The sequence below is a fragment of the Diceros bicornis genome, chromosome 2, assembly GCF_020826845.1.
Source record: "Diceros bicornis minor isolate mBicDic1 chromosome 2, mDicBic1.mat.cur, whole genome shotgun sequence".
Taxonomy (NCBI): Eukaryota; Metazoa; Chordata; class Mammalia; order Perissodactyla; family Rhinocerotidae; genus Diceros; species Diceros bicornis.
Window position 1 is genome coordinate 45852011 of NC_080741.1, and position 27729 is coordinate 45879739.

The following is a 27729-nucleotide window of genomic DNA, read 5'->3' on the forward strand; positions in this document are numbered from 1 at the left end:
CAGTTTTACTTCTTCTTTTCCAATTTGGATGCTTTTTATTTCTTTTTCTTGCCTAATTGCTCTGGCTAGGACTTCCAATACTATGTTAAATAAAAGCGATGAGAGTGGGCATCCTTGTCTTGTTCCTGTTCTTAGAGGAAAAGCTTTCAGCTTTTCACCACTGAATACGACGTTGGCTGCAAGCTTGTCATATATAGCCTTTCTTATGTTGAGATAAGGGAAGGATTTCTTAAACAAGACACAAAAGAGCACAAACAATAAAAGGAGAAGATTGATAAATTTCACAACAAAAAAATTCAAACTTAGGAATGACAGTAGAAATCATTTTTAGATTGTGGAAAAACAAGTCCATCACTGGGCGATATTTGCAACGTGTAACAAAGAACTCATTCAGATGACCCAAAGAACTCCTAGATTCAGTGGGAAAGCCACTAATCAGCCAATAGAGAGATGGTCAATGTGTAGGGAGAAGCTCTTTTCAGATGGGGAAAACTAATATGTGTCCATAAACATGTGAAACATGCTCAATTAGTAATGAGGGAAATGCACATTAAAACCTCACAAGGCAACCATTCCGCAGCCAGCAGGTTAGCTACAATGTTGAAGGCTGGCAAGAAGGAGCGAGCACTGGAGAGGAAGCATTGAAGTAGAACCCGTCATACTGGATGGCAGGATTGTGAATACAGACAGCACCTAGTAAAGCAGGAGATCCAGCCTCTCCCCAGCAACTCCACTTCAATGTTGGACCCTACAGACACTCGTCCATGAGCACCAGGAGATGCAGCGCCTGTAACAGAAAAAATGGAAAACAAGGTAAACACCAATCTATAGGAGATGAAAAAATACTTTATGGAACATCCAAGCAATGCAATTGTGAGTGGCAGTTAAAATGATAGGAATCAACATGGATAAACCTCAAAAGTATATTGGTGACTAGAGTTGCTAAATTATGTATACAGTGATGCCATTTATAAAAAAAAATTTGTATATATATAAGGTTGAACTATACAAAAAAAAATAGGTAAAATATGTAGGTAAAAAAATGGCTGATATTGACCAATTCATATAGTTCAATCTAAGACATATTAATGTAAATATTAAAAGGTGAAGGGCAGGATACCTGCCAACTTCAGGGTAGTGATTGCTTTTGGAGAGGGAGGGAGAGGAACTGAGTCGGGAAAGCCTACAAAGGGAACTTCAGATGTGTCTGTAAAGTTTGATTTAACACTGCAGAACTGGCGCATATGGCAAAATGTGAACATTTGTGAAATCTGAGTTGTGGGCATTTGGATATTTTTTACCTTGTTCTCTGTACTTTTCTCTCTTTTTAAAATACTTCATACATTACAAAGAAAACCAACAAAGGGGATTCATTGTCTGGAAAGGTCAGTGGCAGGTGGTTCAAGCAGGCCCCTGTCCACCCCCACAGTTATGCTTTATTGTTAGACTGAAAGCCAGATAGGTGCAGTCATCTCTGGCCACTGCGTGTGACAACAGCCAAAGGAAGAGAGAAACTTCTGGTGTCTCTCCAAAGAGTGGGGAATCGTCTTTCCTAGAAGCCCCTAGAAAACTTCTGCTTCAGTCCTGTTGGTCCAGGATAGGTTACATATCCAATCCTGAACCAAATGCTGGGGCCAGGGAGAATGCCAGGAGTTGATTGGCTTAGGCCTGTGTTCCTGAGCCAATCGTGGGCAAGGGAGATGCAATTACTCTTAGACCTAATAGGTCCTTGAAAGGAGCTGTTGGTGAAGATCAGGTGAGTTGTATAGGGGCAGAGGTGGATACCTGAGGATTCTTAGCATTCTGTTAGAAAGAGGAAGAGGGAAATGAATGCTAAGTAGGAAACCAATCCAACAGTGTCTATCAAAGAAAAGATTGTCAGGAGTGAGATTTGAGTATAAGGGAATGTGTCCTTTAAGTTGAAATCTATGTTGTCAGATTGCTTTCTAAAAAGACTGAATTAATTTACATTTCCACCAGTGATGTTGAGCCATACTCTCCCTGACCCACCAGCAGTGGGAGTTCTCACCTATCAGATTGGTAAAAATTAAAGAGCGATAAGTGATAGCTGATTGTTGCTATGATTTGCGTTTCCCTGACAACTCCTAAGGTTGAGCATCTTTCCTTGTGTTTATTGGCCATTTGAATGTGCTCTTCTGTGAACTGTCTATTCATATCGCTTGCCAAAATAAGAGTTCTTGTCATCAAGCTTTTAGACTGCATAAGATTTGAATGTTTTAAAGGCATTCTCTGAGCTGGGAGGTGAAAAGAAGTGAGTATCCATTTCTGGAAGCAGCTTGGTGGGTTGGTAGTAAGAATTACTCAACAAGCAGGACACCCAAGATTATTGTCCCCACTACTCTACCCTCGTTGCTTTTATCAGGAGTCACATTAGAGAAACTGAGGCCCAGAGAAGGAAGTCACCTTACCTATATATAAAATGAAAGGTCTGCGTGATTATTTGTAAGAGGCTTTCCAGTAGTTTGTGCTGCTGCTTTGGACAGAATTGGAGAATGTTTGTCTGCCCTTGACTCACCAGAAGTTCAAGTCTCCCCCTCCTATGTCATGTTGATCTCTCACTGGATAAGGTGATCTCTGGGACTAGAGTCCACCTTTTGGGCAGATGGGGATCCTCAATTCAATCTGTAGCACTCGACTGAGTTTTTGTCCCATCTTGCATTCCTCAGCCAGGAGGCAAAGCCTTTGCCCATTTCAACCCTCCCTCCCTGCTCTGAGTTGCTCCTTATAGGGCACAGGTAGGAGCTTCTGGTTCTGGAGGTAGATCAGACCTTTATTTCTTTTCAAAGCAGCCCTATAAAAGCAAAGCCTGACATCAGGGCCACTGTTTGATGGCAAAGCGGCAGGGCATCAGTTACACATATCATAGGCAGGAGAGGTGAAGAAGGCCGGGAGATGTCAACCAGCAAGGGAATTAAGCAGGTTGTTCTCAGTCACATGTCTCTCTGCTCATTCAGATCAAAATTGCTTATCCAAAGAGCACCTTTTACTGGTGAACAGTTACAGCAATAACAGTGACAGTGTTAATCCAAGCCATACAGAGAAAGCAGGTTCTTCTGTAGCTGCACGTCTGCCTCAGAGCCTTTGGTATGGAGGAAGGCAGATCCCAAGATGCATGTGGCAAAGAGGGGCTGTGGAGTCCTCCCACCCACCCTGATGGTGCTGGGGTGCTCTTGTGGTGAGCAAAGGCTGTTATGCATCTGAATGCGGGTGTAGTGATCCTCTGGCCTTGCCAAGTTGACTTGTCTGCCATGTGCAGAGAGGTGCCACACTCGCTCCACAAGGCCGCCATGCATTTATTGTTCACTGGTATCCATGTAAACTTTTGTTTTCACGTCTGAGGGGATTGGGCAACCCCCAAAATGGTGCCAGTTTCATAAAAAGAAACGTGGGTCAAGCTGTGACACTTAATCCCACTCTGATTTTCTTTTAGCAACAAACTTTCATCAGATGACCTCCAATGTTTACTTCCAAATTTTGGAAGAAGACTGTCAGTGTGTGAGGATTGTAAAAATCCACTTGGTGTCTTCCTCATTAGCATCTGGACAGGCGAGATGCAGGATGTGAAAGTCACCTGGCTAGCATGTGGGGTGGGAGTGTTGAGGGGCAGGGGTGATGAGGGGAGCTGCCTTCGCTGCTAAGTACCCAGAAGGGGGCAGCAGAGAGCAGAGCCCAGCTGCCCACTTTGCTCCCCTGTGGCCTGTGCCCACAGCACATTAAATGATGGGGGTAACCCCGTCAAGGGCAACCCTACCTTCTGGCCTCCCCACATGTCCTAGATGCTGTCCTTCTCTTGGTATAGTGGCTTCACAGAGCCGAGCCCTTTCTGCAGCTTGCAGAACACCTTCTTCAAAGTTCCTGTCTGTTACCTTCCTGCAGACTAGAGCATGTAGAGAATTTCAGTAACGCCCAACCTGTGAACCTCAACTGCCCTGCAGCTAACACACAAAAGGAGTTTCTTAGTGTCACCAAAGTGTGATGGCAGATGGCAGTTTATTCCAACCAACAGACAGCAGCATTTCGGTACCACACCCTCCTGAGGAACTTCCTGCCTTTTCCTGGGTATCTATAAAGGCCAGAGGCAACCAGAGAAGTCTTTTTGTGTGGTGTGTCATGGACGTGCATGGTGTTCTTTCTTATTTTTCTGATCTTTAATATAACAAGACTGGTCACCTTAAGTCTTTGTGTATCCTTCTGGAGAAATCTAAGTCATTATTTACATACAGTTGTTTCCATTGAAACATCCAACAAGTTTCTAGGCAGCCATAGTCAGTTTCTCAAGGTATGGTTCAGTTATAATGTCTATAAAAAGTGGGGCCCCTTTAACTCAGTTCTATCCTAATCTTAAACTCATAGTGTTCTATATAGCAGACATCCATGGGGTGTACACCACGTGCAGATTGCTGTGCTGAGCACCGCTCTGTGGATCAGGCCCGCTTCTCGTCAATCAGAAAGTGACTCTGCCCCATTATTAGTGATTTGAATCGGGGATCTTAATATAGAAGAACAAAAATGGTATTTTAGTCATTTGAGCTGATAAATTATTTTTGGATATTTCCGATTTTCACATTGTTAGAGCTATCTTTTTTTTTTTTTCAAATCTAGTCATGTTTTCAAAAAATACAGAAGGAGAAGTCTGTGTCCTACTTAAAATCAACTTCTTTCTTCATTGCCTGTGGGATAAATGACAATGCCTCAACCTGCAAGGTGCTTCCCAGGCAGTCAGCCTCCTCCTCCAGGCCTGAGCATTCTGAGCTTGTCACCATTCCCCAGCCTCACTCTGCCCAAGCTCTGTGTGTCCCCACAAGCTGCTTCCTGTGCTGGGCGTGCCCCTCCACCCCCTCCTTCACAGGCTGACTGACTCCCCCTCACCCGTCACCACCAGCCCCCAGGCCAGCCCCTTGCCAAAGCCTTTCTGCTCCCCCATGTGTAAGGGCTCCTCCACGGCCTCCTGGAGCCTGTTCAGACCCTCCTGAGAGCACCTGAAATTGACCTCTTCCGCTCACTGTTGTTCTTCCTCACTGGTCCGTGAGCTTTGGAGGCCAGGGGTCTTTACCTTCATCTGTGTTCCCAGAATGTAGTAAAAAAAAAATTAGCCTCTGGAAGGCCACAAGTGTCCATAAAACAAATCACCATACCTACACCTCAGTGATGTACTTCAGGATGTCAAGTGATTGTTCATTCGTTCATTCATTCATTCGTCAGCAGAGGTATTGCTTTCCTTCCTTCTGCTTGGAAGTTAGACCAGGTGCTGGAAATCCTAGAGACTCTTCAGAACCTCCATCTGGCAAAATGGAATTGAAGTTTACATTTTATGAGACTTTGTTTTGAGTTCGCATAGTTCAGAATTGATTTTTTTTTTTTAACTTGTAATCTCCATCACCCTCCGGATTTCAACCTGAAAGAGTTCTCCCATGTCACTCACAACTTATTTGGAGGAAATAGAAAACCATGCAGATCCTCAGCATCTCTTATTGACTATTTTAAAGACAGATCTGGATGCAGCATTACACCAAGGTGTTTTGACTTCCCTTAATGTCCTACTTGACATCAGATTTTTATAAAAACATTCAGAAACCTCTGCTATTACTACTCTGACAGCTGTCTATTTGTAGATTTCTGAGCAGTAAAAGAATCACTAAAGCTTTTTTATTTAATCGTCTTCTAGACAAGCCATCTGAAAAAACAGGGAAGTGCTTCATTCTCGGAGGTTCCTGGGACCTCAGCCAGCAGCACTGAGGTCCCCAGTCATAGCTGCTATGAGCCTTGCTGTGGGAATGGACTTGCAGCCCAGGGAAAAGTGAGTTCCTGCTGGTGACCTGCCAGGTGCAGGTGGTCAAGGCCTCTCCACCCATCTGGTTAGGGGTTTCCAGGTATGGCTGGCAAAGCTGTGCTGTATGTGGGAGGGTGAGTGGTGAAAACTTCTGGAGTCCCTGCTCTGGAAGCCTCCCATCCCAGGTAGCAAGTTAACATCAGCCATGTCATGCTGACCACTTTCTTCTCTCAGTTGTCTAAACTTGAGATCTCCGAAGTAGGGTCAACACAAAATCACCCACTGTGGAGCAGGAAAAAGTAGAGAACATTAGACTAGAACAGATCTATTCTCATACATTTGATAATGGACCTAATATGTTAGTATAGTAGTCCATGTACCTACTTTATAAATAAATATGCATATATTGGTGGCATGACCACAATTTTTCTTTTTACTAATGGGGTCGTGTACTCAGAAAAGTTTGAAGACTACTGTGTTAGCTGATTGCCATTAATCTAGAACAGAGAGGGTCCATTTTCGGTTGAATAGATGAAAATGCTAAGAGACTTCAAACTAAGCATCAATTGTGTAAATCAAGTATGGTAATTTTCTTCACAGCATCGTATGGTATGTTGGTGTGCACTTAATAGCACTTGGGTTATTTCCTGCAGAAATCTAAAAGTGTGAGATGTCATATTTTACATATATTGTTAGCCTCTGTATGTGCATAATAGAATGAAGAACTTGTAGAGGAGGTACAACACAGTCAATGCTATCATTCCATCTGATATAAAAACTGCAGAGGTAGATGGTAAAGGGACCACCATTAATATTTTGCTGCATGTTTCAGTATTTTTTCTATTAATATACACATTTGGGGTTTACCAAATTATGATTATGTTGAACAATGTTTTATAGCTCGAATTTTTTTCACTTAAGGTGTATTTTTCCTTGTCAAAAGAGTGAGAATAAGATAATGGTGACAAGGTAATGATTGTGAAGGTCACTTGTGGAGGTTTGGCTTCTTGGTTCTGAGAATCAGACCCTGGGAAATCTGCCCTTGTTGCTTACACTTTCTTTGTAAATCCAAAAACTCATGAGATGCTTTGCAGTGAGAAATACAGCCTCTACACATGCCAGATTCAGATCAACCAGAGAGTGCCTTCTCTTTGTAGCACTAAGAATGCCTTAGAAAACCCACATTGAGATGACAAGCCTTTGGAAGATGCATAGACTTGACCTGAACCTGGAATTCCTCCCAGCCAGGTGGGACTTCAGTCTTCCTGGGCTGAGCTGTAACCAGCTGCTCCATACAGCGACCTCCTCCATCCGGTTTCAAGTTTTCTGTCAAAATATTTCTGACTGCTTCAGAGGAAATTCTTGTCCCTCCACCCCCACCCCAATCACAGGCAGTAGGTAATATTGACATGTGAAATATACTTCCACAGGTATCCTTAGATTCCAGCAAAACTAACAGTAACAGAATCTCGGACAGGGGAGTAAAACACAGAGGTATTTAGTAACTGCCATCACTATTAACAGGACAAGATTAATGGGTGCTCACTGAGAGCAATGGCAGAGACAGAGCAGGCTGCCAGCTCCGAGCAGTTCCTGGCAGTCACCGAAAGTCACCCCTCTCTCCCACTCCAGCAGCTCATTGGAATGCAAGGGATGTGATTATATGGATAGACCTGACAATGCTATTTTTAAAAGCAAATCTTATTCTTAAAATTTTAACACTTTATTAACTCTTGTTAGTTTCAAGTTACTGCATAATACAGTACCATGCCTCAGAAATTTGGCTCTGGCTAATCCCCTTCTGATCACCAGTCTCTACTGCTGATATCTCTAACCAGTGAAACCTACTCCACCTCCACAGGGGATGGCTTAGGAACTCGAGGGACCTTGATGGATTTTTGTAACCCAATCAGGGTCGAAAAGCGTGTTTAGCATCCACATTTCTTACACACGGTTCAGTTAATAGCATAGGCATGTTTGTGGAAAGCTGTGGATTCCTATTCCTCTGTTAAGCATCAAGTTCCCAGGATTAAAGGGGCAGGAGGGTTTTCTGCAGCCTTTAGAGCTGGCTCTGGGTTCCACCTTTATGAACCAGTGCAGGCTTGTGATGGAGGTTGAGCAGGTGATCCAGCCAACACATAGGAATTTTACAGCCTATGTGACTTCCTCCGTTATCTTTGGAATGCAGTTTGACGGGAAGGATCTGGCTTCCAAATAATTCACATATTATCAGTCCTCTCTAGTGGCCAGCCCTCCATTGCTAATCAGTGCAGAGCAACCCAAGAGGTCTTTGGTGAATGGTCATTTCAGCTCTTTGTAAATACTTCTGAATTGGGACATTTCTCTATGAACAGCCCAGATAAACAAAGGGCCCAGTGTATTGGGTTTAGCTGGTATTTTCACCAAGTTCGTTGAGCCAGCCTTCTTCATACCAGTCCATTCTTGGAATTCTAAACATGACTGCTCTAGACATCTGAATGCTATCTTTAAGCACCAAGCTTTTGTAATCCATTTCTTGAGCGGTGTCCCTGGGCTTGAGGTCCAAAAGCTATAGACAAGGCAATTGCTTTCTGGGTTTGCACTGGGATTTTCCTCATCACAGTAGGGGAGTTCACGGAGTTGTGCAGAAGTGAGTCGTGGCCTGAGGTCAGTATTCGGAGGTATGAGGGTGCATGTGATTGATTAGTAATGTCTTCCATGAGCATAGGTGGGGAGTGATAACGTGCTGTCAATCTGTCACCTGGGGGCCAACCAACAGTATAAGGTCCTACCCCACTGACACTTGAAACCAGCCAGTGGGGCCTTCACAACACCTGGTGAGGGGTCCTATTAGTGAAGCCAGCCACTGGAGCTTTCACAACACCTTGTGAGGGGCCCTTTTAGTGAAGGACTTCCCCGAGATCGCCAGGAGTCAGCTCATGAGCTCTGAGCAACGTCTGACGAAAGCATTTCTTCTCTCCTAAATGAAAGGTGACTTTTCTACTGTGGTGTCTGTTCATCTGCATTTTCAAGGTCTTTTCAGCAGCACGAAGACTCTGGTTCTGTGAAGTACCTTCCAGATACAGGCATCTGAGTTGATTGCTGTTCTGTAGGCAGAACTGTCTAGTTTGATAGGGTTTCCCCCACACATCTCTCTATCAGAGATAAGAACTTTTAATACAGATTAAACCCACAGCACCAAACTCCAGGAGACTGTCTAGGTCTGGCACTTATGCTAGAATGTGATGGCATCAAAATATTGACTGGGGCTTAGCAATGTTAAACAGAGATCATCTGGTAGTAGTTTTCATAAGAGGATTTGATTTGGGAATAGAATTTCATTGTGGTCCACTCGTGCCTTTGCATAAAATTCTGAAAAACTAGAGTAAATAGGTAGGTATTTTTATTTTACTTCTTTGCCATGGATATTTTTATACATCATTGTATGAAGGCCCTTTTCACTCATGGCAGAAAGATTTTTCCTACTTTTAAGGGAATTTTATCTACAAACTCATTAGAGATCATTTTTGAGTCTTCACATTTCAAGGGTGATTTAACTCTCAAGTGTTGGAATGCTTAATCCAATTTCAAAAATCAACTTTAGTTCCACTTGGAAATCAACATATCGTTAAACCGCTGAGATTCACGTGTGAGGATACAAGGGCGGATGGTGAAAGAGTCACATGGTGGGCTCTGCGGACCATGCTGAGAGCATGCGTGATCTCATGGAGATCATGAGAGTGTAGAGAAGAGAGCATTTGGTGGAGACATCGGCACCCTCTGGGCATCTTTATATTTCTGTGACATCCGCATTGCCGCCTGCAGAGGGGCAGTCAGTCGCCTCAAGATGCTGCAGAATGGACCATCCTGAGCAGAAAGCACAAATGTGCCCATTTGTTCCTCACTGACTCTCAAAGTTCACAGCTCCCCCGACTCAGAGTGAGTGGTTAGACATGCAGGGACAATGGGAGCAAAGATCCCCACTGTTCAGTCGGTGCAGCGCGATGCCAGGAGCTCGGCTGACTGAGACACTGGTGAGCTGCAGCCCTGACACCACAGTCTGTTTTCTGTCCCTCTCTGCCGGCATCTCCCGGAGCTGAGCGCAGTGCCTTGCACCCGGGGGACCTCAGTATATTCTTGTTGCATTGAAATGGCTCCTTCATCCCTGGTCCTTATATCCCTGCCCCTGGGGATGGGGCCATCACAAAGGGCTTTCCATTGAGCCATTGACGGCTCTGAATCAGTCCTTAGCACATCCTCAGACATCTCCAGCATTGACGTGGCTGCTCACTCCACCCCTCGCCAGTCAGCACATCTGCACTGTCACCAGCACAAAGCACAGAGCCAGGGTTGGGGGGCCTGGTTGGAATCTGATATAACTTTCCCCAACAGACCTTCCTCACTGTCTGCGAGATGCTGGTGATGCAACAAGCCCTGTGCATCTGTAGAAATGTGTTTAATCTCAAGCTTTAGGTCAGTTTTATATATGTTTTTTTAATAAGCTTCTACAGTATGTGGGGTATGAAATCAGTTTTAGAACTGTAGGGTATCTTATGCCTGGATCTTACTTTACTGAGAAGCAAACAGAAGTATGATCCAAAATGAAATTAGATTTTTTTAGAAAGGGTAAAGACTGTCTTCTGAGTTTCAAAGAAACCACACAAATGCAACCTGGTTTCCTAGCTAACACATTCTAAAACCATTTACTGGGCTTTTGCTTGCATTGGGGACTAAGAGGAGGAGGGGGATCCTTTAGGTTTAGGGGGATGCCAGGCCATGTGGAGGGTGAAGGAAGCCGACTGCCTGGGGTCCCCAGAAGAGACCTCAGGGGTGAAGAGAGGAGGAGGGCAGGAGCTGGAGAGACACCCACACGGGAAAATGGGGAGGCTTCCCCTTTTCCAGGACTTAGCTCTGAGTTCCACTGATGGGAACCCTTGGGCCTAGTTTATCAGTAGGTTCCTAATCCCCCCTGGGAGAGCAGAGGAAATGGTGACCACAGAACACCCACAGAGGGAGAAACTGGAGACCTCTGTTTATCCAAATGAGTTTAGTCTGCGATTAAATGCTCTCAGGCCAAAACGTTTGCATTTGTGGTTCAGGCTGCCTGGGGCCTAGGGAGAGCTCCCTGTTTAAGGTGGGCTCCAAGCAGCCGCCCTTCCTCCCTGCCCCTTGGGCTGCCATTCCCACACCCAGAGCAGTGTCTGCCCAGCAAGGAACTATATTCTCCACGCCCAAGGGCCCTAGAGACAGATGAGAACTGTATAGAGTAACTGCTCTGCCCGCCCTGCCAGCCTGGGGGAAAACCAAGACCACATTTCCTCCAGTACCACCCACCTCAGCCCACTTGACCAGCTTCCCCAGTGGCGAGGCTCTGCGCCACACCGGGGGGCCTTTAGGTGTTTCGCAGACCCATCCTGCCTGGGCCTGGTGCTGATTCTCTGCCCTGACCCCTGTCTGCCCTAGGGTCCCTACCCATCCCCAACTTATCTTCCTGCAGGGCCAGGACCACCAGCCTCCCTGGCACTGATGCTGCTGCCACTCTGTGGCCTGGAGGAGCAGGGAGCCTGCCCTTCCTCTTGCTCAGACCCCGTTCCCCAAGCACAGCTGAGGTTAGCCTGCCACATTTGAAACCAGGTCCGTAGTACAGCAACCTGTTAACAGAAAAACGGAAAAATAGACACTGGGTGCAGGACCCATCCCTCCACAGGCGCCACCCAGTAAGCACTTTTCCTAGCTCCCACGCTCCCAAGAGGTAGAGGATGTCTGTCTTCCTTTCTCCCCCATCTGCAGAGATGACCAGCCTCTGAAGACACTAGCCTCTTGCAGCCCGAGGGCCCTCTCTTCGAGCCCTCGCTTTCTGCACCCAGCTCTGGCCTTATGAACTTACACTCCTCCAAGAAACACCCCATTACTTACACCAGGCTGGCCTTGTCCTCTTTCCCTCAGCAGGACAGTGCCACTAGCATGCAGAATGTTGCTGTATGAAGGACCTTTTAGCACATGAACTCTCCCATCAACCTCATTATCTGTCACTTTGCAGTCCTCCCTGTGTAAGGATGACGTGGCTCTCAGGTGGCGGGTGTCCACCTCGGGTTTCCCCGAGTCCGAGTCGTTTGGTGTGGTAGAACAGTGGATGTGTGTGCAGCATCTGGAGTCCAGGCCTCCTGTAATGAATGTCAGCCAGCGGCATCCTTCCCGGGGCCCTTAGGGTGTCCGCCCTCACCCTTGCAGACAACTACCTGGACCAGGAAACATACCCGTCCACAGGCAGAGCTCACCCCTGCCCTGAGCTGGCAACAGTGCTCTATGATGCAGCCCCGGCTCTGTTTTTACAAAGAAAACAGAAATGCAACTCCACTTACATCACAGATCTTAAATTAATAAAAAGGCAGCTTTGGTGGTGCACTATTATTTTGATCACATAGATACAAATATTCCTGATTCCAGCAGCCTTTTCTTTGGGAGCACTGACCCTGTTCCAGAGCCGGGCCCGGGGCTCTTCCTCCTCACGGCCACTCTCAAGGTGAGTTTTCCTCTCGTGCTTTACTGATGAAGACACGCTCCGAGAGGCCAAGCCGCTCATCACACAGCGATTAGGAGGCATGGTCTGGACTGAATGCAAGGCGCTGATCCCAGGCACTGCCCTGAGCCATAGAGCCCTTCCAGAGCTGAGCAGGTGTTTTTCCAAATAAGGAAATTCCCGGAAGATCCTTCCACTGACGTCCAACCTTGGCATCGTTTAGAAGCGGAGAGGCGACCTGGTGAGGTGGAAAGAGAAGCCTGACGTCCAGCCAAGCTGGGTGTGAAGCTGGTCTTCTGGTTGTAGGACGGTGGGCCAGTTTTTAAACCTGAGTTCCTTCTCTTATCTATTCTTTATCTGTGAAAGAGGGACAGTGATGCCTCCCTGTGGGGGTCACGACAGTTAGAGGTAATGAATAGAAGGCACTTGGCAGTGCGTGACGCAGGTAGTCACAACGGTAGCCACCCCGCCCCAACCGCATATTTTAATATCAGGTCTTGTACTTGTAAGGATATTTTAATTCAACTTAATATTTTTATGTGAGCAAAAACATATAAGCTGATGAATTAGGCCGAGAGAACCTGGTTGTTTTTCCTGAAACTGCTGGGTTGTTTTGAGCCATCAGTATTCTGTGAGCTGTGACCTCGGGGATAGCGTCTCTGCGCCCTCTCAGCTTTCATTTCATTTCGTAAAACAAGCGGTATTTGCCTAATTGCAGTAACCTAAGATAGAATACCCTGCAGTTGTGGAATTGATGAGATGGGCTAAACGTTCCACTGAAAAGTCCATGTTTATGTAAGAAAACCACATCTCTGCGAAGTGAAATTGTGGTCTTTGCTCACTTTTCCTCCCTTCCCTCTGTGGAAAAGAGGACAAGCAGAGTGAGTCACCCAGAGGCTCAGCAGATGCCAGGGGGAGCATGTTTGAAATATTTCTTGCATTTTCTCCTTTTTAAGTGCAATTTGTAACGCGAAGTAAAAAGGTTGGTTATTTTATTGTGTATAGATCACCTAACGTCATGCCTGTGGGGTTCCTTCAGGAAGGCTGTATGTCTCAGGGTACACGGTGGGAGTTCTGTGGACTAATGGGGGTGAGGAGTTGGGGGACCAGGCCTAGAGATCCAGGACTGCCATCCAGGACCCCCTGCAGGATGCTTGATGGAGCCATGTCTTTCAAATGGAGGACATGGAGCCGCATCTTTCAAATGGAGGAGTTGGGAACCTCTGTGGGAGGTGGCAAGGGTGAGGGGTGTGTGGCTGAAGTGAGAGAACAGACGGTGAGCATGCCTGCTTCTGCAGCCCCTTCCTGCTGGGAACCAGCGCTGGTAATAGCATCAGCACATTAATCTAAAAATAAGGCCTGCAGAGTGCTTGGTACTTTCTGGAGACAGACTCCCTTTCCTTAATCCTCCCTGGTCCTTCTGGGACCAGAGCAGCCCAGCCACTCTTCTTCCTGCTGCAGGAGAACCAGCGTTCCCAGATGCTGCACTGTCCTTCCAGCTGTGGTTGTGAGGTGCCAGCCGTCTGAGTCAGGAAGTTGACGGGGTTCTCGGCTTTCTTTGGCTTTTACAATTGTGTCTTGTGCCCCAATTTCATTGTTGACCCGCTGGATGTTGGCCTCTCACTCCATACTTGACCCTCCCCTCGGTGCTGAGGTGCACAGGGCACAGCAGAGAGGCCAGCTGCCTGTTGCCCGGGGCCCTAGAAATGGGAAGACACAGTTCTACGGTGAGATGCTTCTCTTTCTTCTGTGTGGTTCCTGCCCTGGGTCCACCCCGGCCCCCCACAATCCGTCATACCTTGAATCCCAGCTTGCCCTCAACCTCCTGCTGGCAGACACATCTTTTTGCCTCCTTCCTCACTTGATCCCCTATCCTGTGAATCCCACCTTCAGAATGTCTCTCAGCTCTGACCATTCCTTTCCACCCACACTGCCCTCACTCGAGTCATCCCCTCTCCAACCTCCCTCACTAGAGCTGGTTATCTCCCCCAGAAAGCATCTGATAACCGTCTCCTTCAAAGGGGTCCTAGGGAGGCAGGCCAGCCCCTCCACACTGCAGCCACCAGCTCTCTTCCCAGCCTCCTGGGACCTGGTGGCCCACCACTGGTGGTCCCAGATGTCTGGATGCCCCCAACACTCCCCTCTTCCTTCCCTGCCCCAGCCGTTCTGTAAGGCCCAGATGCCGCCTCCACCGCGGGCTCTCCTTGGTTCTGCTGTGCGAAATATGGTTCCTCCTCCGTGTTCCATGGTGTCTTCTGGGCACCACCCTTACGTCAGTTACCTTACTCTGCGGTTTCATGTCCTGGCCTGCCTGCCTCCCTCCCAAAGCCATCAGCATCCTAAAGGGAGCAGTCATTCCTCGTTCTTCTCTGCATGTCTGTGGAGTGGAGTTGAATCTGTTCAGTCGGGTTGGATTCCCACCTCTGTGCTGGAAGGTGAATGACTTCAGGCTTTTTAGATCAGTGACTTCACTGAGTATGCTAAATGTGCCTTGAGAATTTGGGAAACAACCTGCGTTATCAATTGTTAAAGGAGAGGGAGAGAATAGAGAGTGTTGTTGACTAATCACATTGTGCTCTCATGAACATTCTCTCCCACTGGCTTCACCATTTCTGAAGAGAGTTCCAGTTCTCCTCCCACCTCCTGCCCCAGCGGCTCTGCCTCAGGCACGCCCCCGATGCCCCGGGTTTAGGTAGGCCAGCACCGACAGTGTCCGCGCTCAGCTCAGCCGTCCCGTCCTAACCCCTGTGCACTCGCCTCGCTTCCCTCCCGCGGCCAGCATGCCTGCTCCAGTAGGACTGTGGGTCCAGGTCTAAGGTATTGCTTTCCTTTTGAGGAGAAGATTCTCATCCATTTAGAGGTAGTGGAATGGGAGCTCTGAAGTCAGAGGCAGGCTATTCATTCCCAGAGAAAGTGTGTTGTTTTTGTTTGTTGTTAAGTGAGACAAATGTGCTTTTAAAACGAGTGTGTGTGTGTGCTCACACCCTTGAGTCTGCTTGAACATCTAACACCTACCAGCTCCCTGACAAGAACATTTGTGGCAGATAAAAGGCATTAAGGAGTCCTAAGAGTGAAGCAGGATGAGTCAGAGAGAGTGAGCCTGCCAGAGCCTTTGAGAGCAGCAGGTTGCAAAGCTCCTCTCCTGGTTCCTCGTTTGCTCACACCTCCTGCAAAGCAGGGGCTCACAGGTGGGTGTGATCTCTTCCCTCCCTTGGGCCCCACCACCTACCACACACCTCCTACCACACACAGGGTGCCCTGGCCCACAGCACGCCCTGCCAGGCTCATCTGAGTCCTGAAGGTTTTATTTGCCAGCTGGGGCTGCGGGAACCAGCCGTGGGCTGCTTTTGCCCCAGACGCTGAGACTGAGATGTGTGTGAGTGGCTGTTTGTCGCTCTGCAGCCTTCATCATAGCACAGGGAAGCAGCAGGAGGGTGTGGCCCTGCCGAGGCTGGAGAGATCAGGAAAGTGCCTGTGAAACGGCTGAGAAAATTTGCAACTAAGGATCACAGGAAAAAGTGGGCTCCAAGTGCCAGCCTGGCAGGCGGTGCCTAGTCTCCTTATTATACACATGCAGCCCCTCCAGTCCTTGGCCCCAGGGGCCACCTCCTCCAGCCACACCCTCCTTGCTTTCATATTGTGTGTCTCCTTGTACCCAGGAGCAGGTGGGGGGAGATTCATGCATGGTCCTTTGTGGAGCTGGGGACTGCGGCATCCCTGTGGCAAAAGCTGGGTATTTTTGCAGTCTGCTGCTTTTTGAGGTCTTTCAGTAATGCTCAGAGCTGATCTAGGAAACATGGGATTCACCAGGGAGATTGGAATGAGAGGGGTAGACCATCATTTGTGGGAGGGGAGATTGCCTAGACATTTGGTGGGAGATGTGTTTAGGGGGCAATGAAAATGAGTGACTTGATGGGGAACTGGGGGTTGGAGCAGTTGGGAAGAGTTCTTGGAACCCCCAAACACGCCTGGGAGAGCTGCTGCCCAAGCCTGTTGTCTGTATGTATCCCCATCTCTTTAGAACCCATTGCCAGTTCTTCAGGGGACTTGACTGAAAGGGGGTCTGAGCCACAGGCTTGCCTTTCCCCAGAGTCTAGTGAGGGCCTGTGGTCACAGCCACACGGACATACCTGTGGCCGTCCAGGGGCCTGAGGAGAGATGGTGCTGATGTGGGCAGGACAGAAACTTCACAGACCTTCAGTTCAGCATGCCTCACTCCTGTTACTGAAGCCACAGCTGTTGAGTTAAGGTGATAGGACTGGCTGATGCCCTGATGTGAAACTGCTTTGAAGGTGCCTCCTGCCTGTGTTCAGGACACACCTGGCTGTGCCAGGTGCAGCCACGCTCCACATGCTCTTTTGTATTCTGAGGTCAAGCTCTTCTGAAGAACCGCTGACGCCTTTGGCCAGGTTTTAGGAAATTCAGTCACGGGAAGACTGTTGACCTCCCATGGTAATGGGAACTCCAGGGCTCTAGGCCAGCCCAGCATGCATCAGACTGTGGTTTGGAAATTCAGTCAAATATGGTAAGCAGAGCCACTCCTCAGAGTCACAATGTGACTATTGTAAAGAAATGTGCAAATAAAAATGGTTTTCATCTTTATTTATGCAGAAGCAGGAGACAACAAATTTTAAACCCCAATTTTAATTAAACCCAGAAAAAAACTCTTAAGATTTGAGCAACTAGTTGGAACCTTGCCTCTGTCCTTTTGTTTCTGTATAGGTCTGTTTCTTCATAATTACTAGACTCACTAAGAGAACACAGTGTATTTAGTCAGTGTGTGGGGTTCTCATCATTTGTTAGACCATAATGGCCCCGCTGGAAATTCAGAAATGGAACTTGTTTTATTAGAACACTTGAAAGAAGGTATCAAAAAGGGAGGAAAAGAAAGAAAAGCAAAGAAACCAGCCACAGATCTGCCTCATCAAACAGCCAATCAGTGTGCCCAGCAGCATAAAAACAGCGCGTTCCTGTAGCCAGCTGGCAACAGAGGAGGAAGCAAACGCTCCTGTACCTTGTTCATTTGACAGGAGCCTCGGGAGCGGCATTCATCATTTTGGTCTTAAACAAGGGATGTCGTTTGCAGGAAGGGTTTGCTTTTTTAACCACTTTTTCAGATATGGTGTTTTCCCCACCATACTACAATTTACCCAGGAAGTTAATTGCCTTATTCTTTTACATTGACCTTGAGAGTATTTCATATCTGAGAAAAGTGACATTTTGGTTTTCTAATTTAGAAGCACAAAGGAAGTTGAGAAGAGATAGTATATGAACCTGCTTCACACTTTGGGGAAAAGTGCTCAGGTTAAATTATAGACTCCTGGAACTGGGAGCAAAGATAACGCTATTAGATGCGTGCATTAAATATGATTAATGGGACAACAGGGATGACATCGGTGGCCCTTTGTGAATACAACTGTGGCTTGCATTTCATGCAAAACTCATGCAGGTCAAAGGGTGTAAGTACACACCAGTGAAGGTCTGTGCTCACTTAAAATTCAAACTTCCTTGGCAGTAACAAGCAGTACTAGAATCCCTGTGCCTACAGTTTCATAGGATGGTGTTTTTGAAAAGGGGGCACTTTCCCCAAGAAACACTCTTGTAAAAATGCCAGCCTTTTGGCAGAGGGTCACTGGAAGATGAATTAATGGAAAGAAAAGAGAATAATACCAAAAATTGGCAGCCTGGGAGGATAGGGGGCTTAAACTTGCCTGAATCAGTTATCATGCTGTTTGACATTTTTAAAGGATGGCCAGTTTGGTTTTGCACGTGAAGTGAAGGGCCGGTTCCTATCAGATCCCTCTCACCTCAGTGCTGGGGCGAGGGCCGCTAACTCAGTGGTGCCAGCACAGGCTTCTGGGACACAGTTCGATGAGGCTTTGGGTAGCCTCATCTCTCAGTGGGAAGAATCAGAGTTCTTATTCAGCTGACAGAGAAAGCTCCATTTAGAACGCAATCATTTTGGAATGATAATGATGGAGGGGCAAGGGCAAAATGTAACTGTCACCTTTTCCTCCTCTGGGGAATATGTGATGTCTTAGTCTTCTCAAAGAAGAATAAAATAAACAGCGGGCGTGGGACTTGTCCTGGGTGTTAGTGTGGTGGTAGACGCCACCCCTTACACCTGATAAATTATTTAGGGGCTTATGCAGCAATCTGAAAGGCAAAACAAACTTGAAAATAATTTATTTTTTCCACATCAAGATCAGAGTAACTTTTTTGTGTTTTTCTATACTTGAAATAAAAATTAGAAGAGTTAATAAATTAACCCTTTTGGGGAATTTTACTTCTTCTGTTAAAAAACAAAGCTTTCTTTACCCTTTTCTTTGGAAAGCACCACAAATGACTGCTTTCAGATTTCAGATTCTCTCCTAGATTTTAAAACAGGAATATAGTTAATATTCGTCTGACTTTAAAAATTAAATTTACTAGTTTAACCTTCATTCTTTTTGTATTGTTACTATTGTCATTGCCAGCACCCAATGCTCATTTATTGGAGTGTGAAAAACAAAAATTGATGAAAATTAGTTTTTCTTTCCATATCTAGACCTCCCCTCTCTATTCGCCAGTTCCATCAGCTAAAACACTTTGGGTAGGTCTTGTTTATTTCAATCCTTTCAAACTGCTGGTTCCTGCCCAATATCTCCCAAGCTGGCTCTCAAGTGCTTGTTTGCCAAAATAAGCTGACAGCATCCCTGAAAACTGATGGTGTGTTGAGAACTGCCGAGGGGCTCAGCTGGATCTCGGGCCAGGCCGTCACAGTCAGGATGAGGACTGCCATCCGGACAGGCAGCCCTGCACTGGACACGGGGGCCTGTCTGCTTGGACGAGATGAGAACAGAGGTCTGAGACAGGGCACGTGTGTGTGGGAGGCAGTAAGGGAATTAGAAGGAGCAGAGGTGGGGGGCACAAGGGGGCATGTGAGCAGTGGGGACAGGGTCCCTGACACAGGGGACATGAGTGGAAATGCAGAAAACAGAAAGCAACCAGCCAGAAAAATGGCTGATAGGATGCTGAAAAATAGGAATGATTTTAAACGCCAGTTTCCCAAAAGTGAACGTGGGGGAAATTGAGAAATGGGATACTGGACACCGTCTACCTGCAGAGCCTGGAAGGGTTGGCGGACACCCGTGGGGCAGTCACCATCGTCTGAGAGAGGGGGTCACTTCTGGGAGGCATGGGAAGCTAAGAGGAAAGAGATGAGCAGAATAGTCTTGGGTGTGACAGCCCAGAGTGGGCCGGCCATTGCTTTACCGGATCTGCTTTTTTTTTTTCCCCTTGTGAGGAAGATTAGCCCTGAGCTAACGTCGAATGCCAATCCTCTTCTTTTTGCTGAGGAAGATTGGCCCTGGGCTAACATCCGTGCCCATCCTCTTCTACTTTATATGGGACGCCGCCACAGCACGGCTTGCAGTGCGTTGGTCTGCGCCGGGGATCCTGGCCCGCAAATCCCGGGCCGCCGAAGCAGAGCGTGCGAAATTAATTGCTATGCCACCGGGCCAGCCCCCCGGATCTACTTTTTTAGCTGACTCATAAGAGCACTTGCAGCCCAACTTTAGAGCTGGCCCCCCTGCACACAATCTTGAACCCCCTTTGTGACGGACCCATCCCTGCCTTTGGCCCTCCAGGTGCTCACTTTCCTCCGGGAAGGAGGTGGCTGCATCAAGTGTAAGACCTGAGGTACGTCGGGGCTATAGGAGGGCTAAGGCCTTGGAGATCGGGAAATGCTCTTCAGGCTGAGACTCGGAAAGGGAGAGAGGGAGCTGCAGCGTGAGACTGGCTGGGGCCGCAAACGCTCATCTAGAACTGAAAGAGAGTACCGAAGGAAGCTGTGGAATTCCAGAATCAAGAGAATTCAAAGGAGGGTAGGAACCCATCTTTCCTGAGTGGCATAGTCTAGTTTAAAAGAAAAATCCATCTGGGCCAAGGGGTACATTCCTGGACAGGAGACAGCCAGACCGAGTTGAGAGAAATCATGAAACCAGTTTTGTTCTAGTGACTCTTTGGCCGCGACTGCCATTTGGCCTCCATTGCCTCAGGCTGGAGGAGCTCATAGAGGTCTGAGGGCCCAAAGGCTCATGTGGGCACCACCTGTGCCCTTTAGGCTAACCACTGGTCTCTCCAGGCAGTCACTTCCTTTAACTCTAAAATAGGAATTATCAAACCCAGGTCATAGTAGGATAAAATGAAAGCACCATGAAAAGTGGAAGGCCATCTACCATCGTGTGGGAACTCCAGGAGATGGTGCACCCTTGGGACATGGCTCAGAGAAGAGGCCCAGCAAACCCATTAACCATTATTATCACTTCAGTCACACTTCCACAGTGACCAAGGGGGTGCCAAACACCTACACAGCAGGCACCATCTCATGCTTCTTATGAATTAACCCATGCCGACTTCACAATGCAGGTCAGTCAATAAGCTCCTTGCAGTCAGAGATCCAAAGGGCACATTTTCATGGCCGCCACCATAGAGAAAGGATGGAGGAAGGGGAAGGATGCGTGGATGGAAAGATGCATAGAAGGAAAGATGGAAGCAAAGGAGGATGCATGGGTGGGTGGATGGATGGATGGAAGGAAGGAAGGAAGGACGTATGATAGAATGAAGGAAAGTGTTGTATCCATAGTCCAACTTCTAGCTGAACTTTTACTCCTCCTCCCATAACAGTGTAGAAAATCAGTAAGACTTTGTTTCTATTTTTTTAATTCAACGAAAATTTGTTGAGCACCTACTACATCCCTGGTCCACACTCCTACCCTCAAAGAGCTCAGAATGGGACAGTGAGAATTGTCCGTTAATTACTTGAATGCCCAGCAGAAGTGGTGAGGGCGGTACACAAGGGGTAAAGTAGACTGGAAGTCTCCAGGAGGGCGTGATGACTGCCTGCTGGGAGCTGACCTTAAAAGATGGGGAGGAACTCATGCTGCAGATAGTCCTCCATTGAAAGGCCGTTCCTCCCTTGTGGGAAACTGCAGATGGTTCCTCTGGTTTGTGTGTAGTTTGCTTGGAAGTGGAGGGGGGACCTGTGGGAAATAAAGTAGAAATTGTAGCTTGGGACCTTATTATGAACAGCCCTAAATATCAGCATAAGAAACATGGACATTTTTTTCTGTTGAACATGGAGTAATTGTATCCATATTTTGGAATATTATGCCGTGGTTAGCATATGTACCAACATGAATCAATTTCCAAGACCTATCATTTAATGAAAAATGCAAGTTGCAGAAAAATATGCCCAGTGTGATATCACCAGTGGAAAAATACTACACAAAACAGCTCTGTGTGTTTATGTTCTCTGTGGGTCTGAGAGGGCCCACACTGGACTGCTAACAGCGGTTACCTTTGGGGCAAAAAGAAAGAATTAGGGTTTGGGGGTGGGGAGTGTTGAAGAGGGATGTCAGTATTTTTGGTAATCTTGCAGTTTTACTTTTAACAAGGAAAATGTTATCTTGCCATTAGAATGTAATTTTAAAATTCACAAGATAATGGAGTCATTGGCTTACTTCCTAGCTCTAAAATTTTCAATTAGAGCTTGCGCATTCTGAGAATTGGGAAGATATTCTCTAAAACCAAACAAAATCCAGGGGTTAAAAAAAAGCCCTGCATCCCCTCCAGGCTGAGAGAAGGAACTCCTCAGGCCACTTGATCACAGGCCTGAGCAGCCTCATTTGTGTGGTTCATGGATGATCAATTTCAGGTGATGAAGGATGCTCTCGACCCACGTTGACCTTGCAGAATCATTCAGCTTTCCTGCCCATGACTGGATTCCATGCTGTGGCGGTGGCTGGCTCCGGGCAGCAGTGGTGAGTATGTTTTTCTCTTTCCTGGCACTGGGATCATTTTCTTGGAGAGTCTCTGTGGACGTTGGCAAATAGTTTTGGCCTTCTTCCAAGAGATTGGGTTTATACCAGTCTAAATGAGGCAGGCATTTAATCAGTCACCCAGGGAACACGCTCGAGGCCCTCTGGTGTCTTCTTTATAATTAATTTTTAACATTTGTTTTCAGTATAAAATTTGGGCCTTTATCCTCTTTGAAATAAAAACATAGTATGCGTATTAGACTGTATTGGCACTAAACTTCACACACCATTCTTTTATTCCCTTCCAACTATTAACTCCTATTAAGCAAGACAGAGAGATAATAAGATCCCCCTGCACTCCCCCGACTTGCCGGCTTGTGCAACGTCTCTTCCTCTGTAATTGCCTTCGGTGGCCAACCTCTTTCCTATCATTAGTGCGCGTCGGAGGCCACTTGTCAGAGACCCAGCCACCTCCCAAGCTGCCCCCTCTGCCATGCGTCCCCTTCCGTGCCCCAGCCTCTCTCTGCCCCAACTGTGGGGAGGTCCTAGCTGACTGAAGCTCTTGTTAACAAGACACAGGGGGTATTTCTGGATTTTTAACCCTGGGATTTACACTTGACCTGCTGGAGATTATCTCCTGTTTGTTTGTTTGACCTGCTTTTGGCTCTTGGGAGCCCAGGCCTGGGCCAAGGAGACCAGACACATCACAGTGGTTCTCGAACCTTAGTGTGTGCAAACAACACCCAGGATGTCGTCTACAAGTACAGATTCCAAGGCCTCTCCCCAGACCTACTGAATCAGAATCTCCAGGCTAAAGGCAAAACTGGCTTTTTTTTTAAGCTGTGTAATTATCTGCAAGTTACTTAGTTAAGTGATCGTTTTTCACTCTCTTTCAGAGAAGTTTCAGCACAAACATAACTTTAACTTTCAATACGCTGGGATTGCCCTCAGAGTTGCCATATACCCTTTATGCAAATTAAAAACAGGGACCCTTCTTTCTGGGCAGCTGCAGGCCACACAGGAGACAAGGCTTGGCCTGTAGAGCCCAGGATGGACTTCATCCCCATTCGCCTCCTTGTCTGTAGTCTTTGTACAGTTAACAACCTACACAGTCACACATGGCGACCATGCTTACTGTGTGCTCTGATACAGATAATAGCTACCTTTGAGTACCTATGTGTGTAAGCATACGGCCAGGTATTTTTTCTTACATATTATTATCTAGAATGCTGACAGCTACTCTTAAGGTTTTATGTCGAGGAAACTGAGGCTCAGAAAATTTGATTTCCCTGAGATAACACAGTCAGAAAAAAGCTGAGCAAGATTAAGACGGAAGCCAGGCTCTGACGTGGCAAGCAGTTGGATTGATAGGAAATTATTTAGTCAGTACCTTGCTTCTCCAACCAGGCCATGGGTAATTCCTTGTCCCTCTTCCCTCTGAGAAACCTATTAACTCAGGAGCCTGGGAAAGGTCCCCCAGGCCAGGAGTGAGCTGCCTCTCTTTGCTGCGGGAGTGAGCAGAAGCCTCAGGCCTCCAAATGATGAATGAGTAAGGGTTTATGAAGCACCAGGAGACCTGAGCAAAAGGCAGGTGACACAGTAAAGCGTTAACAAGCGCATGTTTATTATTAGCGCAAGTGTCACTTTTTCCAGCCAATCACCATGGTTAAAAGTCCAGTTTCTCTTTTCATTATGTGTAAGAATGTGAGCAAAGGGCTGAAATTCAGAAGGGATTGCAAAATTGGAGTCAGTGACACCCGTTACCAAGTTGCCTTGTCTCTCGTTTAGCGGCTCAGGGATTGGTCTTCCAGAGTAAGGAGTTGCTTGACTTGGCCTGATGAGTGTGCTGGTGTTCACTGCCTCGTCTCCTCCGTGAGCTGGGGCTGTGTTAGGCACCACCCCAGAACTCAGTGAGCCCCAATTAAGAAATAGGTTCAGCACAGAGAAGTCAGTTATTCTGAACTTGATATTTCCCGCTTTGGGCTTTCACTTACTAGGATTCAAAACCAAGTGACATCTCCAAGTAAAATGCTACCCAGGACTGAATATGAGGGGAGGGTGAGCCCCTCACCCCTGTCGTTTCCGTGGCTATTTAAAGGATTCTTTTGAAAGGGCTCTAGGCCAGGAATCACAGACCCAGATTTTAGACTCAACTCATTTCTTACTTTGACCTTTCTTCCCCAAGTCATCCCTCACACTCTGGACCTCAGTGTCTTCATCTGAAAATGAGATGGTTGAATTAGGTTATCTAGAATCTTGCCGTGCAAAGTGTGATCCATGGGGACTTGTTAGAAACACAGAATTTGAGGCTCCACCCCTGACCTGCTGAATCAGAACCTGCAGGTAATTCATACGTACATTAAATTTTGAGCAGCACTGTTCTGTGAAGTACCTCCTAGGGTGAAACTGAAGCAGGACCTTTGCGCAGAGCCCCAAAAGGTTGGAGAAGCTGGTCACTCACTCCACTCTTCCTTTTCTGGCAAGGGGAGCTCTTTCTAGCTGGAAGTTCCTCTTGGCGCTGAACAGTGCTGGATGGGGGAATGGCATGATGCAGGCAAAATGAAACTGTCTTCTTTCTCTTCTTGTGAGGTTAGTCTCAGATTTTCTGTTCCACTGCACTGCTAAAATTTCTTAAATGAACTCTAGAGCTCTCCCAGAGGTGTTTTGTTCATGGACAGCTGTCTAATTGTTGACCTTTGTCAGAGGACAGACAGCTGGGATCTCCTATGTCACCATTTTTCTATAGGTTTTATTAAAGTACCTCCTAGGAGCCTCGAATTCACTGCCTTTGAAACCGTGGTTATTCTACTGTATCTTCCCTGTTGTTCTCCCCTCAGTTCCTTTTGTGAAAGCCTGTCTGGAAGATGGTTCTGGTCCTTGGTCCCACCATAGTCAATGTTGCTGCTCATTCATAGTGCTGCATTCTAGGGTCTTCCAGTCCAGAGGACCAGAGACCAGGAAAACTGGAGGAACTTATAAGCGATGAAAAGTGAAGAGAACTGTAGTTAAAATTCTAAGCAAGCCTCATGCAAGTCTAGGTCACTAGACATGTCAGGATCACAAAATAGATGGAATGTTGCCAGAGCAGGGAGGGGCAGGAAGCAGGTTAGAGAACCAATAGCAAGGAGAATAGAAGCATACAGGAAACTTATTTTCCATTACTGCTTGTCAAAAACATAGGCTGATATATGCCCAGGAAAAGAGATTATAAATTTCCCTTGCTCCTTTCCTTTGCTGTTTTGAAGAGGAGTTTGCTGTGGACTTGGAGCTGTGTTGATGGGCAATTTATTTGTGAATTGTTTTCTGAAATGTGTGCTTCTCTTCGTGGTTCTCTGTAGTTCTCTACAGTTAACCATCAGTTTGGTGGAAATTTCCTTTTCCTTCAAGCCAAGCTCCCCACCCCATTGCACCCCATGCTACCTCCTGCGAAAGACCTGACCATTTAAATAACAGGCCCCTAAAGTTAACGGAAGGTGTACTTTTCCTGTGCTCTCCTGGATCCTGACGAATTTTTTCTGCCCCTTCATGGTAGCATGTCAGCTATTATGTATTCTCATTTGTTATTCTGCCAGGGAGCATGGGCAGTTGTGCATAAAAACCAAAGGGTCATATTTTATTCACGTCTCAAGGCCTAGTTCAGGAGGCAAGGACCCTGCAGAACTCTGAGACTTTGAATTAGGGGCACTTCCAAATCTTCTCTAGACAAAGTGACAGTCGTGGTAGAAAACAAGTAGTGTCTACTGTGTCCATGAACCATTTTAATAAGCAGGTGAGTGAACAGGTACTGGGGGGGCTAAGCTCTTTGTAGTGAGGATTACATGAGATAGTGTGCACAGTCATGTTCTACAGGAAAGGAGACACATGAAGGAATTGCTCAAGGTCCCAGGCCCAGCAAGAGGGGCAAGGGTCCAAATCTAGGCCTCCTAGCTCCACAGCTCACACCCTGAGCTCCTGTCGCCACATTTCTGACTAGGAAATATCCCTTCCTCATCAACTCATTACCTTGCATACTATTTTTTTAACTATAAATTATTCCAAGTTAGTGTTCAAGACCCAGCTACCAGTCTCCTCTGATTCTCAGTTGCCCCACCCCACTCCTGGCAGGGTCAGAGGCTCCTTTCTCTATGCAACAAGCACTCTTAGCAAAGTGTCTTAAAGTGAATTCCTTGATGGTCTTTCTTTCTCATTAGACTCTGAGAACCTCAAGTCAGAGTTCCTTGCATCACTCTGAGTACCCAACACAGTGCTTGGCATGAATGTCCATGTCTTTTCTGCCATAAGATAAGGGATATGTAGATTCTTTGTGTTAAAACAATCCGAATGGAAGGCGTGTGTGTGTGCATGCGTACATGCATGAATACTTCTCTACACATGTGCCATATTCTATTGCAATCATTGCACTTTAAAACATTTATAACCTGGCAAAGGAGATGGGGTGCAGGCTATTTCAGTGACTCATGAAAGCAAGATGGCAGGGCCTTGTCTGAGGCCGCCCTCAGAGGCGGGGAAAACCTCCATCAAAACTCAGAGCCCTAGACACCCTGATTAATGTTTCGTAAGATGGTCGTGGTTTGTTTTTCCCCATCAAAACCCTGACTTGAGCCATTATTCATGCAAAAATGCTCTGAACAGGGGTCAGCGGAGCTTGGCATATTCAGAAGGGTGAGGAGACGTTTGTTTTTCCATGTGGATGCCCTGTGACAGTGAGACAGTGAGACAGCTTTGTTCCGAGGCTCAGAAAGGGAGACGACAGATGCAGAGCACGGTGACCATGGGGAGTTTGTGTGGCACGGTGGTTGGGTGTGTGGGCGCTGGGGCCTACGATCTGGAAGGCTCCTGGCTTACCACTTGATAGCCAGCTGACCTTGACGCAGTGAGGTTCAGTTTCCTCGCTCTGTGTTGTGAGCATAATAATAATACCTTCCTCAAACGGCTGCCGAGGGGATTAAACAAGGTAATAGATGTGAAGCAGTTGCAGTAGCTGCAGACACATTATCCGTGCTTGTCGTTGGGTCACGGCCGGTCTGCCTGTTACTAAACTGGAGGCTCTGGAGGGCAGGTCCCTCCCTGTCTCCAGCTTCTTTGTGTGCTCACAGACCCCAGCACCATGTGTCAGAGAGAAGGTATTCTATAAATATTTGTTGAATGAATGGGTATTATTCCTAGCCTTGGGGGGCAGGTTGGAATAAGTCGTGAGTGGCTTCATGGAATTTAGGTAAGCGCCATTTTATAATCAATGATGGTTTCTTAAACAAATCAGCTGCCAGCCCTGCAACCATTGCAGGTCCATCCCAGCTGAGGATTTTCAGGTGAATTGGGGAAAAGTGGTCACCCTCCGAATGCTAGACACCGAATCAGGACAAAGATTAACATGATCCACGACCTCATTAATGACATGAAGTCAACTTACGGTGACATGGCGACTGCAGATGGGTGTGAAGGACGTCTGCAAAAGTCCCACAGCTCTTGCCTTTCTGATATTACCAGAGCTGTGTGGCTAAGTCATTGGATCTTCTGCAATTTGCAGGAAAGGGTTAGCATGGCAGAATGGGACTTGTCACAGAAAAGAGAAACGAAGGTGGCTGGGAGGCCTCGAGGACTCACCGTAAAAATCGGTCCTCTGCACCTGTGGTGGGGGA

At 46.9% G+C, this 27729-nt stretch overlaps 1 long non-coding RNA gene across 3 annotated transcripts in view; it reads left to right on the plus strand.

Moving 5' to 3' along the window:
* The first annotated feature begins 578 nt into the window (after window positions 1–578).
* LOC131414845 (uncharacterized) overlaps window positions 579–27729 on the plus strand; it is a 72165-nt gene continuing 45014 nt past the window's right edge. For all 3 annotated transcript variants that reach the window (XR_009222244.1, XR_009222243.1, XR_009222245.1), the window contains exons 1-2: window positions 579–813; window positions 21988–22093. This is a non-coding gene — a long non-coding RNA (uncharacterized LOC131414845). The remainder of the gene's footprint in view (window positions 814–21987; window positions 22094–27729) is intronic.